General features: G+C 42.0%; 1 long non-coding RNA gene across 1 annotated transcript in view; it reads right to left on the bottom strand.

The window, feature by feature from the left end:
• Positions 1 to 6,036: 6,036 nt before the first annotated feature.
• LOC139806549 (uncharacterized) overlaps positions 6,037 to 27,305 on the bottom strand; it is an 89,727-nt gene continuing 68,458 nt past the window's right edge. Inside the window, exons 3-5 of the long non-coding RNA XR_011730281.1 lie at positions 16,628 to 16,810; positions 9,419 to 9,505; positions 6,037 to 6,256 (exon numbers count right to left, since the gene is read on the bottom strand). This is a non-coding gene — a long non-coding RNA (uncharacterized lncRNA). The remainder of the gene's footprint in view (positions 6,257 to 9,418; positions 9,506 to 16,627; positions 16,811 to 27,305) is intronic.

Below are 27,305 nucleotides of genomic sequence, written 5' to 3'. Positions count from 1 at the left end.
TTCTATAGAAATTCTAACTTCCATTCAAAGTGGAGCTAGAGAAGTTCAAACCTCAATTAAGGTGTCATCTGGTTGCTAGTGGAAGTGATGAATCATTGGAATGTCCTTTCAGGGAATGTGGTTTGATTCCTCATCCTAAGACTCATGTTAAAGACTGCACGTCCCTGCTTAAACCATAACTCAGTTGAGGTTCATGCAGAAACCAGTAAGTGGAAGAAATCTATGGCCTTGGCTGTACAAAAAAGCAGAGCAGTAAATCACAGTTGTCTCATGTTTGAAATTTATGAATCCATTACGTTCAGAATTTGCTAGATTTCAGGGTTTGGTTCTAGATCATTTTTATTTCAACAAAAGAAAAGAGAACAGTAAGAATTTTGGTATTGTGCTTAAATGTAAATTACAGCACTGTCAAACTGGGGTGGAAGTCAGATCTGGACCTACACTTCAGTGCTCCTCAGCCTTGTTATCAGCATGGGACTGGAAGCTTAGATCCATTTCTAGGAGGTATTTGTGTAGGAATTACCTTCTTACAGTTTTACCCCAAGATGGGACCAAATCCCCAGGTGAAGAGTAAAGACTCTCCTAGACTAAGACCCATAGCTGGCATATGGTATAGGGTTTTCTCTCCAGAGACCTCGTAAGAAAACAAGAAACACCAACAAAGAAAAAAGGAGCAAATAAAAATTAAATGTGTGAGTTTACAAAAATCTGTGTCATCTATCACATTGTGCCCCACAGGAGGACAGTGAGGTCTGAGCATCCAAAGGGGGAAATTTCCAGCAGCAGCGAGGGATATTTGTGATGTGGACATCTCAAACATGCCAGGAACAGCTCTGTCACACATGTGCATTTGAAGGCCCTGAAGGTGCCTGAGAAGGCAGCCAGTGTCCAGCCATGCAGAGATTTACTGGAACAAGTCAGTGAAGCTGATGTGCTCCAGGCACACCAGGCTCCCAGTGCCAGGGCACCTCTGGTTTATCACATATGCACAGCAGCCATTTGTCCAGGACTTCTGGATATTTGGAATCTCCATTAAAATATGTTTATTTCCTCTTGTTCCTTCCCTTCAGACACTGCTTCCAAGTAGGCAGGAAATAAAGGGACACTTCTAGGGAAACTAAGGTGACTGTCAGCCTGAAATCCTGCTGCCCCCATCACACACAGGATTCCTTTCTTGGGGCAGGAGATGAGCCAGATGAGCCTTGGGTGGATATCTCTGAGCTGAAATCCTGTGTTTCTTTAGCCAGGATCCAATCTGTATGGAAATGTTTTGTTTGGTTTGGGAGAACAGATCAAGGAAATAGTTCAGGTGGCAGAGCCAGTGACCCCAGTAAACTTCCACTCTTGAGCCTTATGGCTGTGTCTTTTTCTATTAGATGTGATTTTAAATAAACATGAAGGGACCAGACAGGCCACAGATGAAGGTTTCCAAGCAACACAAATAAATCCACATCTGTGTTTACAGGTGCAGGCGGGACAGCCCTGGACAGCTTTTACTAAGTTGTTTTTTTTTCCTTCTTCCTTTCAGAGACACACAGTTAAAATACAGACCACCAAAAAGAAAAATAATAGCAAATAGCTTTTTCTTCTGGGGGTTGACCATTGCAGGGGACTGCATGATGAGGGGTAGCAGAAAAAGTGTCCCCATTCCCAAGCCTGATGTGGTGTGGCTGCAGATCCATTTGTTGTTGTCACATCTGGACATTTTGGCACCTGTCATCAACTGCCTGGGCCACACAAATCACTATGAGGAAGGTGACGAAAGGTAGAGAGGTGTTTATCATGATCCTGCACAGGTGTAAGATGGGTGGGGAGAAAAAGAAGGGAAGTGCCTTGCAGAGTCTCAAGGCAGATGACAAATGATTGCACAGCACAGGATGTGAGCCAGGATGGAACCTCCATCTCCTGGTCTGGAAAGGCACCTTTCTGTTTGTTTGCTGCTCCTGTGTTCTGAGTGAAGCTCGCTCACAAGTGCTGGGAGCTTTGACTCTGTACAGATGGGAGGAAATTATTTTCAAACTGCTTGTTTGTAAGCTAGCTGGGAAATGGCAGCACTGCCACTGCTTCTTTTGTTCTAAACACCCAATTAAACTGGCTGTTTACACCATCCTGCCAGAGTCCTGTCTCCTGTCTGAAGACTGAGGAGCAGCTAATGAGGCTCAGCACAGAAAGAGGCTGGGGAGAGGCAGGAGGTTTCCCAAGAACTGCAGACTCAGCCCATGCTGGTGACAAAGCATGGGGAGATAGGGTTGTGCCAGGGTAGGATCCTTCCCAGCCCTTTGGGAAAAGAAGGACACATTAAGGTGGTGGCTGGGGACAATGGGCAGATAACCCCAAGTCCTGCTTGAGGACATTGAGCAAGAGAGGAGGACACAGAAACAGCCATGCCTACACCCTTCCTGGCCCATGGTGCAGCCAGTTTCTCAGGAGTGGACATAAGTTAATTTCTGGATGGAGTTTATGAGTTTTCTCACATGTTGCAGGAAGACTAAGAAAGAAAAAGAAGAAGCAACTGAGGGATGCTGCAATCAAGGTAGTCATCAGAGTGCTGTGGGATAGAAGAAGCAACTTTTGGAGTAAATTTAAAAAATGTCCCCTTGGTTCTCAGAGTAACCACTATAAATCTCTGACCCCAGAGTCATTATTTCCCCAGGAAAAGATGTAAGACAGCAAGGAAGGGGAAGGGGGAAAATCAGTGACAGATTTCTTGTACCTATCTCAGATATTTTTTTCCTGCCAAGAGAGACAGAATTTGCTCTAGCAGTAGAGAGTTGGTCATCAGGGCAGCCAAACTGCTGAGGCAAAATGCTTGCTGTGATGCTAACAGAGGCCATTACCAGGCTGCTGTCTGGGATACATAATCAGTGTTCCTATGTCTTAAGACTACTGCAAATGGAGGCAGGTCTGGCTAATTCCTGCAGCTGCAGGACTTGAATTGTGGTTCCTACTTGAGGAAAATCTCTGCTCACCAACCCCCCTAGAAAGACTCCTGATGGAAGTCAGAAATGGTATTTCCCAGATCAGTGAACTTCTGAAGCAGGAAGCCCAGCATTCCTCCTTAGCTGATGATAAGGCAAGGCAGTCTTTTGTCATTTTGAGCAGGACAGCCTATGTTTGCATGGTACTGACTTAAACCACAAGCAGCATGCACCACAGTAGACTGGGTGTTGTAATGCACACGTGTGCTTGTTTGCTCATCCTGAGACTGGTGCTTGTTTTGTAGTGTCCAATAGATAAAGTAAAAATTACGTTGATCTTTTTATAAAATTCTGCTAAAGGCAGAGCCTTGTCTTAGGAGTTGCAATGCTCACTGACTTTGTGATTTACTGGGAACAAATGTGAATGTTTCATCCCCTCTCTTAAGGACTCAGTCATAACTTTGGTGTGGTGAACTGGGATGTGTTTTTTTCCCCTTTTAGAGAGAGTTGGAGATCTACAAAAAGGAGAAAAACAGCCCCAAAGGGAAAATTCTACTCAACAGACTTTCAGATGAGCCCTTGAAGCTACAGCCTCTGTGTGGTAAGGATCTCACATGTTCTCTCATCCTGGGGCTATGTGACTCTGATTGGGTTTGATTGCGTACACCGCAGCTATTATCGATCAGGCAGATGACTGATGCATTGGTTGCTGTCAGTGCCTCATCTTTGATGTAATTGCATGAATTATTTGCCAGGGCCAAGCACTTTGTCCTCAAAAGTGTTAACTATATAATATACACCTGTGTCTAAAGTTATAAAATTTCTTTCTCAACAGAGATTAAATTATTTCCACAGGTTCTGCATGCCTCCTCCGGATCGTGGGGAAGTGCAGATCTATAAATCAGTGGACTGACAGAGATGGAAACCTGAAAATTGCATGTTATGTGGTGAATCCTTTCCACTTTGACATGTTCCCTCTGAGGCTACAAGTGGCAGAAACTTCAATGGCATTGGGTTTAACCTGCATGGACCTGGGTGGTTTGGATCGTGGGGCTCACAGAGTCCCAGTGGTAAGGCTTGTGACCCTCCTCTGAGTAACCCAGCACAATGTTTATCCTTGCAAGAGATGGCAGTATGTATATAAATATATAGATATTACAGCTGAAGTGGCACCAGATGGATAATTGCAGCCCCTGAGTGCCTAATCTACTCTCCAGGACATGGGCAGTTTTCTGAGCCAACAAAACTTAATTGAACTTTCCGTTCCAGCTGGAAAAGGTTATGGATCTAGCGAGTGCAAACGGAAGGCAGGATGAAAAGGTCAGATGTTCTGTTCTCTTTGTAATGGATTGACCGGGGACATGTTTTTATCTTTCTCACAACCACTGGATTGTAAAACTTAATTAGCAAGTCACTTCTCTCCCCTGTCTGAAGGCATGTGTGTGATGATTACACATAGATCACATTTTATGGACGTGTCATGTTTTCATTGGAGAGTAACAGCCTGCATGAGGGATGTTTTTGCCACATATTTACATCAATAGTTCAGAGAAGGGCCAGTAGGACAAAATGAAGTGTTATCCTTGACACCAGCCATGCCTGTTCAGCTACCAACAGCATCAACCAGTGGAGCTGCAGCTGCTTAAAATGGGTTCTCACCTTCTGTGCTGGGAGGTGAGAAAGGAGGTATTGCAAACATAGGCAAAACTAGGAAAGATGGAGAGGAAGGGACATACTGATAAGAGAGAAAATACAAAGAAAGAGGTAGAGAAATGAAAGGGAATTATGGATGGTAAAGAAAAATTGTGTAAGCATTCAATGACAAACACAAGAATGCCTGAATTCAAAGGACAGACCTGCTGCCCACACACACCTGACTAGAGAATGATACTTTTTCAGCTAAAGTGTCATCTCATTACCTAAAAGCACACCTTTCATGTCTTCAAAGAGGTGAGAAAATAGAGATAATTATATTTTTTATTAGACATGAAGAAAAAATATCCAACAGTAAGGACAGTTCAGAACTGGAAAAGATTGCTGTGAGACTGGAACCATCAGAGGTTTTTAAGAGCAAGTTAAACAAAACATCTGTTAAGAAAGATTTAGATGTAGCTGATCAAATCTTGGGGCAGGGGTGGACTAGGTGACTTCCTGAGGTTGCTTGTTTTCAAATTTCTTTTCTGTAATTTTAGGTAGTTTCACTTTCTTGATGCCGAAGCTTATCCCCACAGCATCAAAAATGGTCTCAGTGAGTCAAGAACTCCACATAGGATGAAATCTGAGTTAGTCACAGACAGAGAGAGAGTCATGATTCAACCCATGGAAGTTCTTTTAATTTATATTTCATTTAGGAAAGGGAGGAAAAGTTTTAAAAGACATTTTAACTTTTCCGTGGGATAATTTTTAAGTCTAGCATTTCCCTCTCCATCCAATAATACCTTTTCTTATTGGCATTTTGCCTAGATACACAAGGCTGTATCTTCTTCAAGATTCAGTATACCTTGAAAGAAATCCTGCCATCTCTCTGGAAAACCTGAACAACTGAAAGGAAAGACAAAGAGAGCTGAATTTGAAACTAAATGAAAGAATAGAATACACCAGGACTAAAGGGAACATCTTACAGTCTGTCAAATCCTGGGGATTAAGATCCCAGTTCAATGCAGCTTATTTATCTCTGGAGTATTCCACGTGTTGCCACAGTCAGATTCTTATTTCTCTTCCTTTTTCACTTTCTGTGTTTAAGTCTTTTCTAGAGTTCCTCTGTTGTCCTCATCAGATGCCTCAAACTCCTACTTCCCTCTTCACACCTCCAGCATCTCCCACATTCACAAGGTTGGGAAAAGAGCCCAGGACTGTGCTGCAGCTCGGACTGCGCATTTTGATAGTGCCACACAGAAAACAAAACCCTGATGGAAAGCAGAGTCTCTGGCTGGCAGCTTTGAGTGAGAATGTCTCCACCGTGTGATTCTCAGGCCATAGGAAGTCATTTCCACTCCTGTGGCACATCAGTGTTTAGGCAAACCAAGCAGTCTGCATGGGAGAGATGGCTTTGGCACCAGCAGTCAGGATGAATTCAGATTTTTCACAACAGCAGTTTAGTTTTTTGCACTCCTAAAGCTTTGTGACCAAGGGTTTTTATTTGAATCTTTCTCTTCTTAAAAACCAAGTGTACCACTTTCCTGTATAAGTGGGTTATTGCATTCATGAGCTCCTTCTTTACATAAAGAGGATGTACTGCTGCACAGTAAATCTGGGAAACAAAGGTAAAAATTCCTACTGAGAAACTCCTTGTGCTCTGAAGCTGGTTCAGGAGGGAAGTGGTGAAGCTGTCAACATAACTGCACAGGGAAGATAAAGAGAGAGGAGACACTGACTGAGCATATTTACAACACATCAAACACCACCAAGTCAATCAAAGCATCATTAATCCATTGGACTATGAATCTTCCCCTCGGATGCTGCCAGATCATCAGCTGAGGGCCACAAGTAGAAAAGCTGCAGCAGGTACCAGGGACAACAAACAAGAAAGCCTCCTTTGAGCTTTCTGCTCTGCCTGGGAAACTGGACAGAGAGTTCACTAGATCCAGGCTACCAAAGAGAATTGCTTGAAGGGGATTTTAAGGAGTGATGGCTTTGCCACAGTATAAATCAAGCCAAAAACTGACAGTGTTAGTCTAAAAGCTTCCAGCATTGTCCTCCCCTCTTCTGCCATCTCCATCCCAGTAATATCCACAGTTAGGAGTTAGGAATTTTTACCCAGGGGAAATAAAAGCAAACAAACAAAGAAAACCAACCAACCAACCAAAAAAAAAAAAAAACAAAAAAAAACCAAACAAACCCAAAAGAACCCCAGCACTCAGCTTTACTTGAAATTGGAGAGAAATAGTCAATCCTAAAGAAATGAGCAAATATCAGTGATCCTCCTCCCTACTTTGGATCACTTTCTTTAATAACTGATGAGAACTCTCAAGACAGAGGCAGCCCATGCCCCAGAGACAGCTGTATTTTCATCCCTTCACGTGGGAGCTGGAATGAGTTTCCAACAGAAGCCATTGGTTGTATCCCACACAGTAACGAGCAGTGATGCCTTCATCACGGTCATTCAGTACTTACACAGGGAGAGATTTGTAATCAAAATTCTCTTAAATTGAAATGAAACTGTTCTAACAAATCCCAGTGGATGCAAACTTCAAAGACATGTTCAAACTTAGAGGGAGGTGTGACTCTAAATAGCTGTGGTAATCACTGCAACAGCTAAATGCTGCAGATTGTCTACCACTTAAAGCCCTTAAAAAAGACATCTGTGCTTGATTTAAAGAGGTGTTGCAGTGTAAAAGGAAAGAAAGGGAACGATGCAAATTAGTGGGTGAGAGACAAGAAATTAGATTAAATAAGAAATTTTAAGGCAGCAAAATGTACATCACTGGTGACGTGCAGTCTGCTTTGAATGTTTCCAGCACAGTGTAACGCCACCTGCTGCACACACCCGGCTTGCAACTTGGAGCAGAACCTTCAAAATCAAACTGCCCAGTGACAAGAAAATAAATTTAGGATTCCACAACTCAAACAATTATCATCATCCTCCTCATCTTCGTTTTCAGCGTTCCTTTAGCAGTTAAAATGTCTTAATCACCTTAGCTGCACTTTAGCCAATTGATTGGAGATTATCTGACCCTGTAATCTTGAGGCATGTTATGAGGACAGCACAAAGGAAAAGGGGAAAAAGAAGGGAGGAAAAGAGAAAATAAAAGAAACACAAAAGGGCTGAATCTAAAAAAGGAAACCTCCTAGTTGTCAGAGGTAGTCTGTGACACTGGTGGAGGTGTATTCTGAAGACTAGGCTCAGGCAAAGGAAAAGGAAAACCCAATTCTCCAGTTCCATAGTTTGAGATAATGGAATAATCTTCCTTTCAAAGCCAGGTAATAGTCCTACATTTATCCATTTTTTATCTTTTTAAAATAGTAAAAGTTGATGAAAATACGTCTGTTCAGTCTATATTTATTTTGGCTTTGGTTTTGACACTTTTATTCCCCTTCACATAATCTTTACGGCTGAATTTCTTTTTAAAGCAGGTGCAAATTTCATTAAAAAGTCTTGTAGAGAAAAAGTTTCGACAACCTTTAAAACACATTTTGAATTGTCGTTGTTGTTGTTGTGGCTGCTGCTGCTGCTTGGAACATATTTTAAATTGACCTTATCCATAAAAATGACATTTACATGACATAATTCAGTGCTGTGCAGAGATACCAAAACTAACTGAACACAGGAGGCAACACAGCTATTCAGTGCACAGCTCTGAGTCACCCTACCCTTCTGGGATTGTATTTAATTCATACAATACTGATGCTCATCTGTAAGAATAAGTTGCTCTCATTTACTGTAACCTAGAGTATGCATGCAGGCACTCAGCATGAAGAGTCTGCTTTAAGTTCAGACCATCATTTATTGCTGTAACTTTTGTTCCTCTAACCACATCTTTAAACCAGTGAAGTCTTTCAGATGGAGAATAATTTCAGTAATCACAGCTCCCAGACTCTGCCACAGCTTTGCTGTGATCTCAGCCTTTGCCTCTGGACAAAATTCCTTGATGTTTCTGTGCAAATATTTCTCAGTTTGTAAACTGGGAATAATAATTCATTATTTGCCTCTACAAGAGCTGTGTGAAGCTTCATCCAACCAATGTTAGTAATGTGCTTGGAGATCACTGCTGAATAAATGCATAGTATTATTGCTGGACTAGCAAATGTTATTACTCTTCTCAAAAAAAAAAAAAAAAAAGGTATGTAGGTAGAAAATAGCCAATCTCAATATTTATAAAATTTCTGCACAGAAGTTCCATAATCCTCACAGGACCTGTTCGTTATTTATCTGCATTTGAATTTAATGAATAAAAAAGCCATTTTTTGGTCACAATTCTTACAGCCCTGGCTCCCTGCAAAATTCTGCTTTCCATTTCAAAGACTTCATTTCTTTGTTGATTTTTAGTACTGGGACAAGATTGACTGACAACTCCAGACCTGAAAACCCCACTACTAACCAACAAAATGAAGTGGCAAAACAAACTGGTCCTTCTGAGCACACCACAGTGCTTGAACTGTGCCACGAAGGAGAGCTCCATGGGTCATCCTAGTTGAGAACCTACAAAAGCTGTTTTGTGCTTTGTTGCTTCAGATCAGGATTGTCCTTCCTGCTGGAGAACAGAAGGTAATGCATGAGCTCTTGGCTGAATGTTGGAGCTCTTGGAGAATGTTGGGTCTTGATTCTTGCTTCTCAGCTGAGCTTACCTTCTCTTCTGGTACCTCTTGCCCTATCAAGATTTTCTGGTGCACGTCTTCCTTGTCCACCCTGCAGTTTTGACAGGGTAGACACCTGGGTAGGAGACATCTGTGCCCACTGGGCACACTCTACAAAAACCCTGCATTGATTTGGAGGAAGCCTCGTGTGTTGCCGTGCACATGAACTGCAGTTGATGTGTGGATATGCACTAAAATACACCAACCTGTGTCTGTGAGTGCTCATCCATGTGCACAGAATAACTCCTGAACAGACCTCTGACAATCCTGACACTTCATTTGCATTCACCCATCTGTAAACAAAAGGAGTGACATTTTCTTATAGCAGAGGATATTATCTGATTATACCAGTGATGCTCTAATGTGGGGCATCTTACAGTCACCAAGGGACGTATAAATACCTACACAGGCAACACAAAAGGTATCAAACGTCCATAAAGAAAAAATAATTGGAGATGAGACTGTACCTGGCTTCCAGTGGAACTCTTCAGAAGATCTCAGATGCATTTTTCTGACTTCTGGCAACCAGCAGTGTAACACATGCTGATGTCACTACCCATGACAGAAAGTGGGAGCAGTGCATATTTATAGGCAGACATTTCAAACTAGGAAGTAGGTCTAAATAATACTTCCATGTTTTCTTTTCTTTGGAGCAAATACCACCATGAAAGGAAATATGGCCAGAAATGAGGCCTTTCTAGGTTTATATGCAAGGTTAATCCTCAAAGGGTAAAATGTCACTGTACTGAGGAGATACAGTGTCTTCAAAGTCTGAGGCTTAATGGCTACCACTCAAATGTGATATTCACCTGTGCTTCCATTATTTGTTCTTGTAACACTCTGTGGTTACAAGGAGCAACAATAATTTCAGCAGATGAAGCTTTACAGTGTCCCAGTACAAAAAGTAGCTATTGTCCTCACTGCACAGAGCAGAGAAGCACAGAGAGATGAAATGACTTGCTGCAAAATGTGTGGGGAATCATTGTTCAGGGTGGTTTAAAAACCACATCCCCTGGTTGCTTATTCTGTGTTTCAATAACCAAAGCACTCTCCTGGCTACAGAGCAAAACTGTGTGACCTGGGTAGTATTTGCACCTGGGACAAGGATTCTCCATGGAATTATTCATTCCTGGTGAGATCCAGTCCCTTACTTACCTCATGCTCTCTCTGAAGCTACTGCTACAGAGTGCACCTTGGTCAAGCACAGGATCTATTCCATCAGATACACATTTTCCAAGGATTTCTGCTTAATTTTCTCTTTAAGAGTCTTTGTTTGCTCAGTACTAAGCTGCTCCTTCTTTCATTTCTTGCTTGTGTTCAAGGTGTGAGGCAGTTTCCCAGGCAAGACTATAGGTGTATTAGAAAATCACTCCTCAAGCAGAAAGTGAAGCAGAGAAGGCAAGTTGCTGCTTTTTGTGTTTTTTCTGATGATTGGAAGCAGTTCTAATACATGACAGTTCCACCTACACAGCAGCTCTGCTAGGAGCAAGACAAAATTCTTGGCAATTGATTTCTTCTTCCTAATGGAAGTTGACTGTATAAAAGGGGGGGGAATACCATGGTGATTTGTATTTCTGTTGTGGAAAAATAGATCAGATTTAACTCTTCAAGGAAAAGGCCTCCTTTTTATTCAGATATAGATTAATTTGAAGCCTCAGGGTTTTTTTCATCCAAGAGAGTTTTGATTTGTCCAGCAAGTTTGCAGTTCACCAACCTCCATCCAATTGCTGGTTGCAATGTAGTTGACCCAGATTTGGGCTCCAGTCTGGTTTTGTGAAGCATTAGACCTGACTCTAGGAATCTGGGTGTGCTTCCCAGCTGTGCCATGGGCTTGCTGTCTGACAGAAGATATGTTACTTCATTTCTGTTCATTGCCTGTATTCTGATTTTTTTTTTCTCTGTCCAGAAGCTGAAACAAGGCTCGGTCAAGGCTTCTGAGGGCTCCTGTATCATTATTATTTACCACAGAAAGTGACTTTGAACATGAAGGGCTTCCAGAGCTTTGTAATAGCTCTTGCATCCAGACTTGCAGAAATCTGTGATGAATAGCAGATGATTGCTCTTTTGGAAGGACTGGGCTTGCTTCAAGTTTAATCAGTAAACAGCTTCTGATTATTTTTTCTCTTCTGTAAATATCCCTGGGTGTTTTTGAGGTGACCATGGCCTACTGCCTCTTTCACACCATGAACTCAGCCAAATGCATGACACCCTCCTCCCCTTGCACACGCCCACTGAATTACTCTGAGAAATAAATGCAGCAAACATTGCCCTGCAATTCAGAGCTGTCATCTGAGAGTGACCAATGACTCCTGGAGTTTGTTGGACACAGAGGAGGAATTTGTCCTTCAGGGACAATGACCTTTCTTTCCCATGTGAAGCACTAAGAATATTTTCCAAAGAAGCTGTGATACAAAGCTTCTGGAAGCAGATGGGCACATGCAGACAGATTTTTACATGCCCTGAGATCCTCCCTCACTCCCTGACAATGAAGGGGATTAAACTGAGTATCTGGCTATTTTGACAAACTATTACTGAGTCAGTGTTTCAGATGTAACTTCATAGTGATTTTTTTTTCAGGACTGTATTTACATTATACAGTTCAGAAAAAGTTCTTGATAGTTCTTTTTTATATCACACAGTTTATCCATTCCAGCTCTAAGCAGTCAAGCAGATAATGGTCAGTATTTGTCTAGCTCCAGTAGCACATACAGAGCATAAAATCCCACATGGGTTCAAATACAAGTACAGGCATGAACACTCACACCAGGTATTGGCTCTTGATAGGTGTGCATCTCCTTCAACATATGCTATTGCAAATTCAAGTGGTCAGGCTGGGAGAATAAATATCTAATATCAAGCCATAAACCACCAAAAGTGCCTGAACCTCAGGGTCTTGTGCTGCATAAATGATGCCTCAGATTTTGCCCAAAAGGGAGACCAAGGGCAGGCTGTCTGTATAGCATGGCTGTAGAATATTTAAGCAAATTGAGGTATTTTCCAGACCTATTTTCTCTGATATCCACAGTAGAAGAATTCCTGTTCATGAGTGTGGATTTCCTGGTAATCCAAAGTCATTCTGCCAACTTTCCAGGAGCAGGACAAGGTACACCCTTTCCACAATGCCTTTGCATGAATTTGAACCATTTCTGAGTCACTTATATCTGATTGTGGGAGCAGAAGGAAGAGGCCTGTTTCTGCAGCCTGCTGTAGACAGTTTGATTTAATGTCTGATTGCATTTAATTTGTGGCAGCAGCCCAGATGCTATGGCCATAGGTGCCTAGAAAATCATTAAGCAAATGCAATAAGACACATGGAAACCTAAATCAGAGCCCAAGGACACCTGCATCCTGAGATATTGTCTCATAGCTCTGGGACATTTGACCTTAGCCTTTATACCATGGTCATGAGGTTGTAGCAAGCAATTGGAGAGGGACCAAGAATTTGCAGAAGGAATGATTCCTGCAGAAAATGGACTGACCTATTTTTTATGCTAGCAGCCTGCTTCTTCCTTGAGTTGAAGCTTAAACTGTGGGTTTTTACACAGCTGTGAGGTGACAGCCTTTACTCCTTGGGTAAAGCTTAACAATGGAAGAATTGGACTTTTGGGGCTGTAGAGGTGGAATTGACCTCAAGGTGAAAGGCAAGGTCTTTACCCATGTTGAACAGGATTTTGCCCCACTGGACAATATTTTAGAAGGCCTCAAGGCAGAAAAGCACATCTCAGTGTGAACAGATCAGGGTCTGAAAGAAAGAGATGCTCTTATTGCTAAGATAATAGAAAACATGATTGCAAAAGGCTCCCCTGGAAAGAAATGGACAAACTAAAATTAGTTTCAAGCAAGCAAATAGAAATATTCTATTTTGAAATGTTAAGAAACCCCTCACATTTAAGATGTGAAACATTTCTTTCTAGCTGTGCCATAGAGCAGAAGAGTAAGAAATTCATAACAAATGCTTTTATTGTCCAAACTTTCTTTTTTTTTCCCACAAAAATAGTGTCATGTGGTTGAAGCTAGATTGTATCTGCAGGAATATGGTGCTAGGTTTGAACACTGAAAATCATGTAAGGTTGACAGATATGCCTCATTTGAGCAGTCTTGACCCTGGTTGTGACAGGAAATTGTGCAAAAAATAATACAGAGGCAGGGAGAGAATATCCACAGGAGTTTTGCTTGGGTTAATCAGGCTGCTGGGGTCTGCCATCAGGTTTGGAGGTGTTCCTGAGGATTGCTCTTATTATTGTATCGATTCCTTTCTGTGTTTAATCTGTTTGCTGTAAATAGAAAACTCAAGTGAACTTAGCTCCATTTCAGTTTTTCATCTTTCCTCAATGCCAAACAAATTTGTTTCCAAAATGGGAATGGAGACTGACAGGGCTTCTTGCTTCCTCTAAACAGTTGTCCTGCTTCTGGAAAATCAAATTTGGGCCTTTCTCAGTCAGAGGTGAAGGTGTGTCAGAGGGTTTGGTGTGTCTGTGTTGCTGTGTTCTCTCTGTGATTCAGCAGCTCACTCTTGGGGGACATGAAGGCTTTGTGCTAGTTCTGCACCAACCAAATAAATTCCTGAGGTGGAGAAATGAGGCATTTCATGTGCACAGAGAGGAGGCTGAGTCAGCTGGAGTTTGAGTGTTTTCCTTACAGAGAGTATGAAGGTTTCTGACTCATGGGGAAAGCATACTCAGGTACAAAATCCAGCCATGACCCTGGTGCTTCCCAGAGGTCAAACTCAATGGTGTATAAGTCCAAGTACATAACTCCAGGGATTTTTGTGACACGTGTAAGCTCTGCTGCACTGAAAACCCAGCTGAAGATGTAGAATTGTTTTTTTCATATATTTGGAAGGAGACTAAGCAGAGCAGAGACCTGCCTGTTCCCCTGCAGCCCTTCTCTTCCCTAGCAGGGATTGTACCCCACGGAACCCCAAACAGATGAGACCTCAGCACACCTGAAGGAACCAGAAGCAAAGTGATTTTGAAAAGTCCCATGCCACCAGTCCAGGCAGCTGCAACAGAGGTTTCTCTGCTAGAATATTGACTGATGTGAGGCCCCACCTGCAAACCCTGCTCATTGCATGTGGTACTAGTGAAGTACATGCATCCTGTCCCCTGGCAGACAGACAGGAGCAGGGCCAGGTTAAGGCATTCAGCTCTCTGCTGGTGGAACATTTTGACCCAAAGTGCTGCAGGGGTGGTAGAAGAGCTCCTGTCACCCCTTCCTAATCTCTCTTTAATGTAACCAGAGACATAAATACCACTGAGTTAATCTTTGAGGAAAACAGAAAATACTGTAACAATAAAGGTTGTAACATGGTTACAAATGAGAGCTACTGCTCCCTTCTGCATTTTGAATTCCTGGGATAATTCTGCAGAGCTTCATTACCGGAGTATAATTGTGTTACAGAACTCTAAATCACCCTGCTACACTTAACTGGCAATAACATTAAGATAGCGCAGATATTCATTTTAATTAAAACATAGCCTCAAACTATTTCCCTGCTCTAAGAGGCAAAACTTCTTTTCCCCTTTTTTTTTTTTTTCCTTTTTTTTTCTTTCCCTAACACTAGAAACTTTCATTTCTTCCCAGTGTGTCTCTGCTCACCAGAGGGTCCAGAACCAAAATGCAATTAAGAAACACCTTTCTGCCAGCCATCTCTTTCCTCTGAGCTGCTTTCTATCTGTACGAATGACTCTGCTGCAGGGAGAGGGATGCTTTCCTTTGGCTCTTCTCAGTGTGACCTGCATCTGTCTAATGCTAGCAGAGCATGGATGCTACCATTAAAACTCAGTATTTCTCTGATTCATGCTAGTTCTAGTTAGCAGTGACATTTCAGAGCAGACCACCTGGCCAGCCCTTGAAGCCTAGAGGCTGCTGTGACCGGGCACAGGCACCTAAAGAGCAGACAGGATATGTCAGCAGTGGCAACATGACAGCCTTCATCAAGAAACAATGATCTCCATATCAGTGCAGCCTATCAACCACCTTAGCAGAAATGCAGCCCAAGGCTTCTCTTAGCCCAGTGTGTATCCAGAAATAAAGGAAATGTGGTTTTGGAGAGGTGTTTTGGAAGAGATGGCTGTTCATCAGATGAGCAAATAGGATATGAGCTGAAACACCTTGAGACACCAGGTGCTGAGATCCCAAAAACACAGCAGAAGAACAAATGTGAAGTTTTCCTGCTGTACCAAGCTGCCCAGATTCCTCCCAGATGTGCAACAACTGCATTGCCAGTTCTCCTTTGCACAAAAACTTCAGCACAGCTCCTCTGACTTGGGTGATGAGAGAAGTTGGTCATGAAGAGGTTTGAAGCCAGTTCCAACTCCAGCTGTTCTACTGCCAACACGACCAGTGCAGACCAGCTATGAGGGACACAGTTGTGTTCTCTGCCCTGCAGAAGGCTCAGCTCAGCCATGACCTTGGAAAGCTGCATTTGCCTCTTGCACACAAGAGATGGGGTCACTACTGGATGCCTGCAGTGCCAGAGGTGCTGCTCATGGCTGCTCTCTGTCTTCCAGCCCAATCCTGTGCTGCCACTATATATTTAAACCTGTCTTTATAGTTGAACACCTTCACATTATAAATGGATATCTATGCACCAGCTTCCTCAATAAGAAATCAACAGAAATGAGGAAACAGCCAAAGATACTTTTTCCATCAGTGGGGAAAAAAATAGATCGTGTTGGCTTCACAGAGAGAACTTTAAGTTGGCTTTGAAATGTACAGAAAATTACAGTTTACGAATCTTGGGAGAACTAAAACTCCTTATGTTGTGTTCCCAGTTGCAGTGTGAATGATATTGGAGATGAGAAATGACAGTCTTATGATGCCCCGAGGTTTCCATTTCAAACATTTTTAATTTCTCCAATTTAACTTAATTTAAATTTTACTTAGAGGTAATTGGGATGAATTAATATAGTTACAATTATACGGAAATCAATCCATTAATGTCTGGAAAATCTTGTTAATATGGTAGCAATTTCATGGATACAAAACAAAAATCTACCACTTAAAATAATCTACATAGTTCAATTTTAGATAATAACAATAAAATCCTTCTGAATTTATATAAAAAGATTTTTTTTTTTAATCCAATGATTGTTCTAGCTGATTATTGTTGCTATTGCAGCCATAGTACCTAACAAACACCAGTAATCATTTTAGCTTAGGGTCATTCTTTTCCTGTTGCTCATGTATCACCTCAGACTCCAGTATTCAGGATTTGAACTCTAAAATGTTACTGCTATACAGAAAAATTAAAAAGTAACTTAACTTTAGCTGTAGTACCACTTATTTACCAGTCAATATTGGCAAATAATATAATGTTGATGTCATTACCATATTATAACAAAATTACTATTGTTTTTTTATTCATTTTGGAGATTATAGGAATTAGTAAAGGGTCTAAATAACAAGAATACCTGGAACAATTCTGCTAAAATGTATGGGTTGTGTCCTCTTGCAGTCATCCTGAGGTTATCTCTTAGACATGTCCTCCAACTCGAGTTAGCATCTCTCCTAGGTTTTAGCTTCTGGCAATAGTGGAAAGTTTTATGGAGGAATAATCCATGGGGTCAAATGCGTTGTGCTAATTGGCAAAAAACCTGCAAAATTGAAAGAATACAGAGGAAATTTACCTTATGGACTGGAAATGATTGGATATTGTCTTATTATGAAGAACCCAATTTTATGAAGATGAAAACTCGGTTGACTGCTCAAGGGTAAAGATGCTGCAATATGTTAAAAAATATTAATGAGAATTGTTGAATATATGTTGGGTCCAATTAGGTTAATAATGCATGGAGATTTATCAGAAATGCAAGCCTTAGCTAGAGGGCTTCCAAGGAAGAAATTTTGGTCCAACAAAATTTATAAAAAGTGCTCAAAACTGCATCCTGTTTCCCTTTGAAGTGCCCATCACTTGGATTTGAGTGACACACAGCAAGGGTTTGTGCAGTGCCAAATATCTCAATCTAAATGATGTCTGGCATGTTTCAGATTTGGTAAGAAATAATAGGCAAGCCTGATAAGATTCACTTTGGATGACTATCTAAAACTTTTCCAAACTGTCTGAACACCTTATATTTAAAAAAGAGGGCAAGAACTCGGTATCTTTTAAATACAGCATTTCCTGAATGACTGCTCAGCGTTGTATGATGGGAAAAGCATCAATAACAAATAATTTTTGTGGCTATGAGTATGCAGGCACATGTAGGGCATGTCAGCAGTTCCTTTCCAGAGAGGAGAAAGACAAGAAAAAGTCTTTGTTATATTTTCTAAAATTCAGTTGAAGCTCCCAGAGGTGTTTGCATCACCTGTGCAAACTCTTTCTCAAATCAAAAGGCAAAAGTCCCATTAGAGATACTAAAAAATCAGAATTCTGGCTCCAGCCAAATTATTTCATTCTTCAGAACAAAACCCCACACCAACAAAACCAATCTACTTAGTTTATCACAATAAGTAGAATTTTTCCCACTGAAGCAAAACCTCAAATAGATGGTATTTTACTCATTTGAAAGCAATTCAGCCTAGGGACTAATCAGCTGGGGATGGAATAGAAGAGTCATCATTCTGCAGCAATTGTAATGGAGGAACAACAGTATAACTGTGCCATTTGCTGGGCCAGACTCCTTTAACAACTGAAAGTTCAGGGAAATACTATTTTTCTTTTTTTTTTTTTTTTTTTTTTCCATTTTTTTTCCTGCCAGACATTTGTTTTGGTAAGTAGATATTTATATGGAAAAAGCCTGCTATATTTTTGATCAGCTCAGCACACAAATGAATGTTGACTGGCAATTACCTCAGAGGGAAATGAGACCCAAACTGCATTTGGAGTTTTTTGAGATTCTGACAAATGTGACTTCTGTCCAAGGGAGAGGATTACAAAATGCATTATGGTTTTAAACACACAAAGCTCCAGCACCAGGGTAAGTCAGTCGTTTCCCATTGTCGACCACCATCATCTTAAAAAAGCACAGACTTTAGGATTAGTGTGCTTCCAAGTACTGCTTCACTGATCCCCTCTTTTTTTCCCTCACATAATTTTCCCACTCCATTCAAAGACTGAGGGTTTATGGAGGCTGAATGATATCAAAGTGCAGACACACATCTCTTGACCTGCCTGGGCGACCATGGAAATCACCCTTGTGGATATGAGGCCATTGCTCACAGCCTGTTTTGCTCTCTTGTTCCCTCCAATCCTGCTCTTTTGCTCCTTAATAACACTTGTAATAACACTTGAGATGACTCAGTTATTTCCTGGCTCTATTGACAGATCATGGGCCTTTCAGCTACTTTTAGGAGCCCTCTGTTCTTTTTTTAACTGTGCTTCACAGCCTGGGAGATGACAGAGTCCCTGTGAGTCACAGGAGGAGTAGTTCTGCACAACTCAGGAAGGCTTCATCCAGGAGAAGCTGACCTGACCTCTGCAGCTGGGAATGGGCAGATCAGGATATTGGTTGAGGTGCTTACGGTGATCAATTACTTTTTCTAAGTGCAAGAGCCCTGTTAAACTCCAAATCAAAAAACTGAGCATGTCTGAGCACAGAAACACAGAGATGTATGACCTCAGGATCTCAAATGTTTTGTGTACCTCAACAACCTACTTTCATGAAGAAATATGAACATGGAAATTATTTTTACTTTTCTTTTTATTTGAATGAACAATATGGCTGTCTGGAAGCAATATTAATCAATAACTAATTTCATAGTTGGACAACTGTTTTTAATGACTTTGTACTTTTGATACATTGTTACGAAAGGCTTCGGATCGTTCCCATAAGAACTTGTCAAGGAAAGGGCAAATTCATTTACTTGTCATCATGTGAGAGCCAAAAGGCTTATTAGGCTAATTAGGAAGAGAATCATTTGGGTTTTTGCTCACTCAAACACAGCAAAAACCTCTTGTTCCTGATTCAGTGGAAGGAATTTGCTGCACCAATCAAAACAAGGATGCTCTGAGAGGGAACAGGACAGGTTTAAAGCCATCACAAGCTGGATGCTGGAGTTGAGATTAAATAATTTATTGTTAATGTCCATAGTGACATCTGCCACAGGAAGTCTTCAGGCTTTAGCAAGGATTATCTGGCTCTTGAACTCATTCTGAAAGACTGAGGACAGTGTGGGGATTTTTGCTTACCCTCTCCTTTCTCTCTCTGCCCTTTGCTCACATCCCCAGTGCAGATTGTCACCACTCCTTAGCCAAAAATGAGCAACAGGAGTGTCCATCCAGCAGGGACAGAACATGCTGGAGGATGCATAACATCAATAGCAAGCTGTATCTTCCAACACCATGCTCAGCTGAAGTAATTTTTTATTGTCATGGGCATCCCTTAGGCTATTATCTTCCTGTTTCTTTCATTTCAGGATTTGGATTCCCTTGTAATTCATTAAATACCATCTCTGTAGAGCAGGTGATTTAATCATGCCCGAAGTTTTCAACCAGGATCACAAGAAACAGAGACAGTGTCTGGTTTTGTTAACTAAGCATGATTGATGGGGAGAGACACAGGTAACCAATGCCTTTATTTTATGGGTAAAAAGGATTTGGTCAGGAAGGCTCCCCAGCTGGGTTTGCTAGCAAGTTATCAATGCCAATTTAGAGCTTCTTAACCAAAATTCTACTAGAATGGGCTAAATAGCCCATTTTTTATTCCAAGAGGAGAGGAACAGGTAAGAATAGTGGATAATAGGGGTTGTTTCTTGTTCTCCCTGCTCTCACATCTGCTAGGCACTGTTCCTCTTGTTTCCATCTGGCAGTCCCCTCTAGTGAGCCATGGTTATGCTTTTGATCCACACTTTCCAGTTTTCCTGGAGCACAAAGGACCATCCAAGCCCAGTGCTGATAAGCAGACCCAGGCAGGCAGCCACCAAACTGGGCAAAAAACCATGGGCTGATGCTCCATGTTTGTTCCACTTCCAATTCCCCTCTTAAAAAGTGCTGCTGGTATTCCAGCAGAGACTTCTCTGTGGTCTGCTTTGTGCTTGCATTTCACTGGGCAAAACCAGGATTAGGGGAAGAAATTAAGGCAACATTCACTGTGAAAATATCTAACTCATCAATATATGGCATCTATGAGCAGTGATGAGCACTACTTAGTTTAGATTCAGAGGGTGAAAAATTTCAGCTGGGACAAAAATAAAAAGAATTAAGAAATGAGAAGCGAGGTTCCCACATTTCTGTTTCCTAACAAAATGCTTCCACTTTTCCTTCCAAAATAACTTTTTTTTTTTTTTTTTTTTTGTATGGATACACTATCCTCTGTTCCTTAGAAAAGAGAACAAAACAAACAGACAAGAATAAATGCCTTAAAAGAAAACTTTCAGTTTGGGGTCAAAACAACTTGTTGAATGACCTTGAAGCATTTTTTTTTTCTCTCCATGATTTTGCTTCAATTTGACCACTGAACCAAGTGAGTCATTATTTGCAAAGCTGGAGATGCTGGTGAGTGCTGACACTGCTGAGTGTATCAGGGATGGGAGCACAGCATCCTGTATCCATCAGATTAAAAGAAAATGCATTCTGTCTATATTTCACCCCACCCCCTTCCCTCTGGTTAAATGAATGAAATTAACTCCACGGCTGTATTGTCTGAGGCCAAGAAAAGTTAATGGAACCACAAGAACTGAGACTGATAAATGTCCTTGCAATGCTTTGCAGGGAAACCCAGCAGCACAGGCAGGGTGTGAGAGGGCTGAGGTCAACAGAGAGCTGAGCACAGGGACCTCTGCCAGTCATGGTGCTCACCAGGAGCACCACAGCCCCTTGCCAGCACCACAGCTGCATCACAGTGTTGGTACCATGCTGGAACAGGATCCTGGGCTGGGCCATGGTCATTAAAACCTTTTTTATTCCCTGTGTGTATATTCATACCTACTTCCACCACCCTACTTGGGTAGTGAGACAGTGGAACAGGTTGCCCAGGGAAGCTGGGGCTGCCCCATCCTTGGAAGTGTTTAAGGCCAGGTTGGATGGAGCTTGGAGCAACTTGGTCTTGTGAAAGGTTTCCCTGCCCGTGCAGGGGCTTGGAACTGGATGATCTTTAAGGTCTCTTTCAACCCAAACCATTCTGTGATTCCTTGGGGGGCAGTTCCCATAGCAAACTGGGTGAATCTCAGTCAGTAGAGGGGAGCATTCCCCTTTACAAATAGATATTATTACCACTGGCCCCACTTAATTCCCTGTTTAATTTATCATCCTAGCAAAGACCACACCATGCAATCTTAGAGCATGAAAATTGTTTTCACCCCAGCAGCCACTGAGAAGCAGATGGGTTGGTAGCTACACCCAGCACATCACCTGTACAGGGTTTAGAAAAACCAAAACTTTTGACAGCATAGGTTTCCTGCTCTAAATCCTTATTCTTTCCTTTCCAGTTTCTTTTTAATGTAGAAAAATATTCAGCCACTCCATTTTGTATGCAAACTTAGCATCTTTACCTGGTTTTTCTCTTCTCTCCTGGTACTGAATTTCACTGGGAAAACTTGAATATGAGCAAGTGGGAAAACCAAAACCAAACCCCTTTCTCCTAAGGCTTTAAAATGGGAGGATGAAAAATAAATTCCACCTGCTAAAATCTGGGAGTAGGATACCTGCGTGGAAATAAAAATAACATTTACCCCCTGCCTGGATTTGCACTCTCCAGCTTACTTTCCCTCACCTTTCTTCATCTCTTGTTTTACATAAACTTTTTATTGGTGATGGACTGAACAATAACCCTTGTAACAAAGCAATCAATACGCATTACTCAGCATGAGTTAGACAGAGTGTTGGAGACTCTGCAGCCAGGAAAGGCAGGGAATAATCTTGTTCTTTACCCTTTTTAAGCAGGAAAGGGAAAAGCAGAACTGGATTTTACATCAACTCCCATCTTTCTCTTTGCTTGTTTTCAGGGGTTGTTTACAATTTGCAAACTGGGTCCAAAAAGGGCAGGAACACAGCGGGCAACAGTTTCCTTCCTGTCCTGTTCTTTTCTGCTCTGAGCCCTTTGATACACCAGCAGTGTCTTGCTGGGGATTTCTGTAGCATTTCATACAATGGGGATTACAGGACAGAGCTAAAATTTAAGTTGCTCTTTTCCCTTGCACTTCACAAACAAAGCTGGAAGGCACCACTGCAGACAGTGCCACGTGGAGATCTCTGAATCCCAAGAAAAGTCAGATGCTTCCCAGAACACAGATTGCTGTGTGCAGGGCTAGCAAGGGTAGTATGTGCACATGTAGGGAGGATGTTGCTGCCAATGGAAAATAACTGTGTCAACAGCATTTCTGAAGGATATTTTTAGCTTACAGATTCAGTGTCTTTTGTGGGCTACAGTCAGCCTGACACAATAGGCTCTTAATGACTTCTTGGGGACTTCATTGTCTTTTTCTATACACAGCTTATTAATGTGCCCTCTGTGCTGCTCATGGATGCAAGAGCCAATAATGACTTCAAAGGGGTCATTGTGGTCCAGAGCATCTGTATATAGGAATAAAAAATAAGCTGAATAAATATTCACCCACTAATCCATGGCACAATAGATTATAATCAGTCTACCAGGGTAAAGATTATGGGTTTTTACAGCATCTTTTCATCCAAGGCATTTTCAGAACATCTTTTCATCCTCGCACTCTGTAGACATTATAAATTGATCATCTTAAGTCCTTTGACAGAGCAGAGAAGAGCAGAAGTGCCTTTAGTGGTTAGAAGCAGGGTCTAGCTCGTGGCAAGCAGAAAAGCAGATAAAAAGTCTGACTTGTCATTTCCCCAGGAGGTTCTGCAATAATCCCACAAAAGCAACATTCCCTGGGCTTTTGAGAGTGGGCACATTCCTAAGAAAACCATGTGTAAGGGGGACAGCCCCCACGCAGCAGGCAGAGAACATCTCTGGCATCTTTCAGAGCAGTTCCTTGATCAATGTGAAGACACCAGCTCATCAATGGCCCAAAATTACATTAATAAATTACATTTGCCTGGATTTATATCCTTGCTGTAGAGGCTGATTCTGCTAGGGTTTCCCAGAGAGAGTTTTGATCTGCTAGAATCCCCTTTGTCTCTTCCTAATGCCTAATTAACACTCTGGTGACAAAAGTCAGTGGTGCCCAAAAGTGTTGGAAGCTGGTGGTTCTGACACCCCCCTTCAAAACATATTTGCTCTTACATTGTGCCCTCACACTCCAACACACTGTCTGTGTTATATTTAAGCTGTGAATGCTATCAAAGGAATTATATGCTGCTGCTCAGCCGTGTACATATCTTTGGGTTTTATGTTAAAGGATTAATGAAATATTGGGATGATGAATCCTTGCTGAGTAAATGACCAGAAAAGGTTATTATTCACTGAGTATATAAAAGATTAAGGGGAGGAGGTGTTGCTTCCCCTTAAGGTGGCAGAGGAAGGGGAATGAGGAGATTCTGTCACTGCCTGTGACAAGAGAAAGGACAACTTTCAGCCACTGGTTTAGTAAATCATTATGAATTATTAATATGTGATAACAGCAGAAAGTCCAACGAAGGTGCTGCAGACACCTTGCTGAAGCCTCTGTGTCCCCTGTGGTAGAAAGAGGGAAAGCCACAAAGAGCTCTGGATAGCCTGGGAAGGAAAAGCTTCAGGAGTGCCAGGGATCACAGCTGTGTGGGTTTCCTTTCCTCCACTGCCCATTTCTGTGGAGCTTCAGCTTCTTCCACAACATCACACGGGAAGGATTTTGCAGGAAGGCACCTGCAAGCTTTGTAAGAGAGGGAGCCAACCTCTTGAGGCAGTCAGGACAAGGTGGTTATTTGTTTTCTATTTTGTGACAAGCTTTGATAAAATTTCCAATGTAGGCTTGACCTGTGACATGGTGGAACACAGCAGCTTTTACTCTTCTGTAGCTTGGTCTGAGTGTGATTTCTAGAAAGAGCTGACTCACTGAATGCCTGCAGTGTCCATTGGAGGTGCCATAACTGCAATGTCAGGTTCCTCAGTTTTAAGCTGCCAAGCATAAGAAGGAAAATTCACTTGAGCCAAAGTTCATGGTAGATATTCCCTTGGAAAATCATGTTACAGAAGTGAAGAGGTTTTAAACTCTTACTGCCACCTTGCCCTCATGGCACCCTGATTTTTGATGCATCAATGCTACTTTTCCCAGGAAAAGATTCCTCCCAGCAGGCAGCAGTGGGAAGCCACCACATACATCTGCCTGTGGCATCTGTACCCAGGGGGATTTGATCAGCTGTGGAGGTTGAAAGCAAATTTACAAGACAGAAAGTTCACTCTATCCTGGCCCAAACCAGGGCATTCTGGAAAGCTCTCAGTCACTGAATTCTGGCAGCTTGTCTCTCCCTGAGAAGATCTGCCAGCTGCTGACAGAAGTCTTTGCACAAAATAATGTTTGACTATTACCACAATCATCTTGACTACTCCCATTTGTACCAGATCCTCCATAATTTCAGGCCAGGGAAATGCTCTGAAGTTCCTATGATGGGGACTCCAGCAAGCCCTGAGAGCTGCCACAAGAGTTTGCTGCACTTGGTTGCTCAGGTGTATTACTGAGATTATCCCTGTCTGTTTTTGTTGTTTGGTTTTTTTTGGTTAGTTGGTTGGTTGGTTGGGGTTTCTGTGGGGGTTTTTTTAAGCTAAAATACCCAGATGCTGTTGTGTTCCTGCTCCATACAGGGTAGGTGAAACTCAGACTGAACGGAGATTTGCCATCGACTTTGAGGCTCTTATGCTCTCCCACCTCTGCAGCCAACTCAAATTTACAGGGTTTTTTTCTGATTGTACAAATGACTCAAGTGTATTAGGAAAATCTTCCCATCTACCTTCTCTAATCTTACTCCCTAATATTATCTTGGTGCTGTCCCTACCCATAATCATCAACATGTTTATCCCTCCCATTGTGCCATTATACACCATGCAGCTAAAACTCAGCAGATTCTTCAGCCCTGCCTGACTCCTTCATAAAACCACTTTTCTTTGGAAAAAACAAGCTAAAACCTCACCCAAGGCAAAAGATAAAGGGGACAGCAGCAATCAAAAGCACAGAGTGTCCTGCTCTCCCTTCCTGCACCCATTGCCTAAGCCACAGCACCACCTGACAGGTTGTACAGGGTCCAAACTACTTTTGTAAAAATAGCAGACAATTCTGTAAAAATAGAGCAAACCTCACCCCTGCTGAGTGCATCAGAAGAAACTATATCACAAAAAAAGTCAATGTTTTTGCTTTAACAACAGTTTTCTCCAGGCTACTGTATTGCAGAAGAGCACAGCAGTATCCTCCAGCTCTTGTCTTAAATACCATTGCAAATCAATTACCTTTCAGGCCATAAACTTCACTTAAAGAGACAGAACACAGCCACACATCTCCTGGTAACAAAACCAATTATATTGATGCTTGAGCATCTTAAGTCTCTTCTGTATGTGTGTGTGTGGCTTGTGAGTGGGGTGGGGGAGCAGAAGGAAGTTGTGTTAAACTGCATGGTTTGCAAACAAAACACAAACATATTGATAGCAAAGTTAATCTCTAGAGCACAGGCAGACACTGTGGGGAAAAGGATATCTGAAGGACAGGCACTTCCACAGAGAAGCCAGGAGTGAAAGACCTGCTGCCCCCAAGCAGCACCCTTTAAAACCCAGACATTTCCCATTCCAAGGCAATTCATAAAAAAAACCAAATATAAATCATCCAGTTCATTTCCTCGTACAAATTAATATTTAATGCCCAAATAATGAATCTTTCAATGAATATTTAATGCCCAGACACCAATATATATGGCAGAGCAGGCCAGGAGCTCTAGAAACTTAAGGCAATTGAGTTTGTGCAAGAGTGGTTGTTGAAAGGACCAAAAAGGCAAATTGGGATGTGACAGAAAGAAAAGGGCTCTGTAACAGTAAAGGTGTTTTGGGTCCCTGTAAGCTCTTTGCAGAGCAAGCAGGAGAGTGGCTTCTCTGGAAGCAGGCCCAGCATAGATTTTAGCAACTTTGTGCTTCTTTGTCTTATGCCAAAGAGCTGCTACCTGCAGGCTGGATTCCTGGCAAAAAACACATTTGTCATGTCCAAGCAGCAGGTGCAAGGCTGACTGGTAACATCTCAGGAAGCATCTGTCCATTAACACATCCACAGGTAAGATTTAGCACTGCCCTCACTGCATCTGTCTTTCCATCCCTGAAAGAGGGATGGAAAAGAGGGACCCCTTTTTCCATGGGTCACATCTCTCTATTCCCACTGATGTAATCTCCACTCTCACTGCTGCTGGAGAAGACAGCCCAGCAAACATGTTCTGAAGATCTTTTTCTTCTTCTGGATAGAACATCCAGCCCTGAGTAGCAATTGCTCTGTGAACTACTACTGTGCTAAGCAGGTACTCATTTTCTTTGATGCTGCATTAACCCAGGGTGAAATCCTCCAGCACAGTAGTGCACTCTGATGGTTGGACTAAGTATGGATTCTGAAATAGCTCAGCTATCTGAGGCTTGCTGGAAAATGGAGAAATGCAGTTATTTCTCCAGCTTTTGGTAGAGAAGGCCTTTTTTGCCCTCTGAACAGACTACCCTGGCACTCCTGCCTGGATTCTTTATAATCAGCACTTAAGACATTTCTAAATAGCCCAGTGTTTCTTGCTAAGGGGAATCTTGAGTGGAAATAGCCCTTGAAAAAGCCATCCTTGGAAGAAATTTTGACTTGGACTAAATGGAGCAATCTAGTTTCTCCTTAAAGTGAGGTAAGGCATCACCTATGGTTGTGTCATTTGAAGACAAATCATTCCCCCAACCTCATTTTGCAAATAATCTATGCTAGAAGCAGCAGCTGCCTGGAAGACAGGGAGGGAGCTGCCACTATATTTCCTTCTCCTGATCTCTCAAGGTGAATCTTCTAATAGATCCACAGATTCAAAACCTAGGCATGTGAATGCTGTGAAACCTCCAGACAAACCCCAAACCCCCTGAGTTAGCCAACCTACACCAGAATATCTGCTTTTGGGTCAGGTCAGAATAAGTCTTTCCATCACCAGTGGCACACCAAGCACATGGATTAACCCAGCCATCCAGGGTTGCCACTGACATGGCAGCATTCCTGCAATCCTATGCAACCTGAGATGCTTCAGTTCCTCCAGCACAGCACCAGACATCACTCACA

This window comes from Heliangelus exortis, chromosome 22, assembly GCF_036169615.1.
Source record: "Heliangelus exortis chromosome 22, bHelExo1.hap1, whole genome shotgun sequence".
Lineage (NCBI taxonomy): Eukaryota > Metazoa > Chordata > Aves > Apodiformes > Trochilidae > Heliangelus > Heliangelus exortis.
This window is presented reverse-complemented; position numbering and strand designations above follow the sequence as displayed.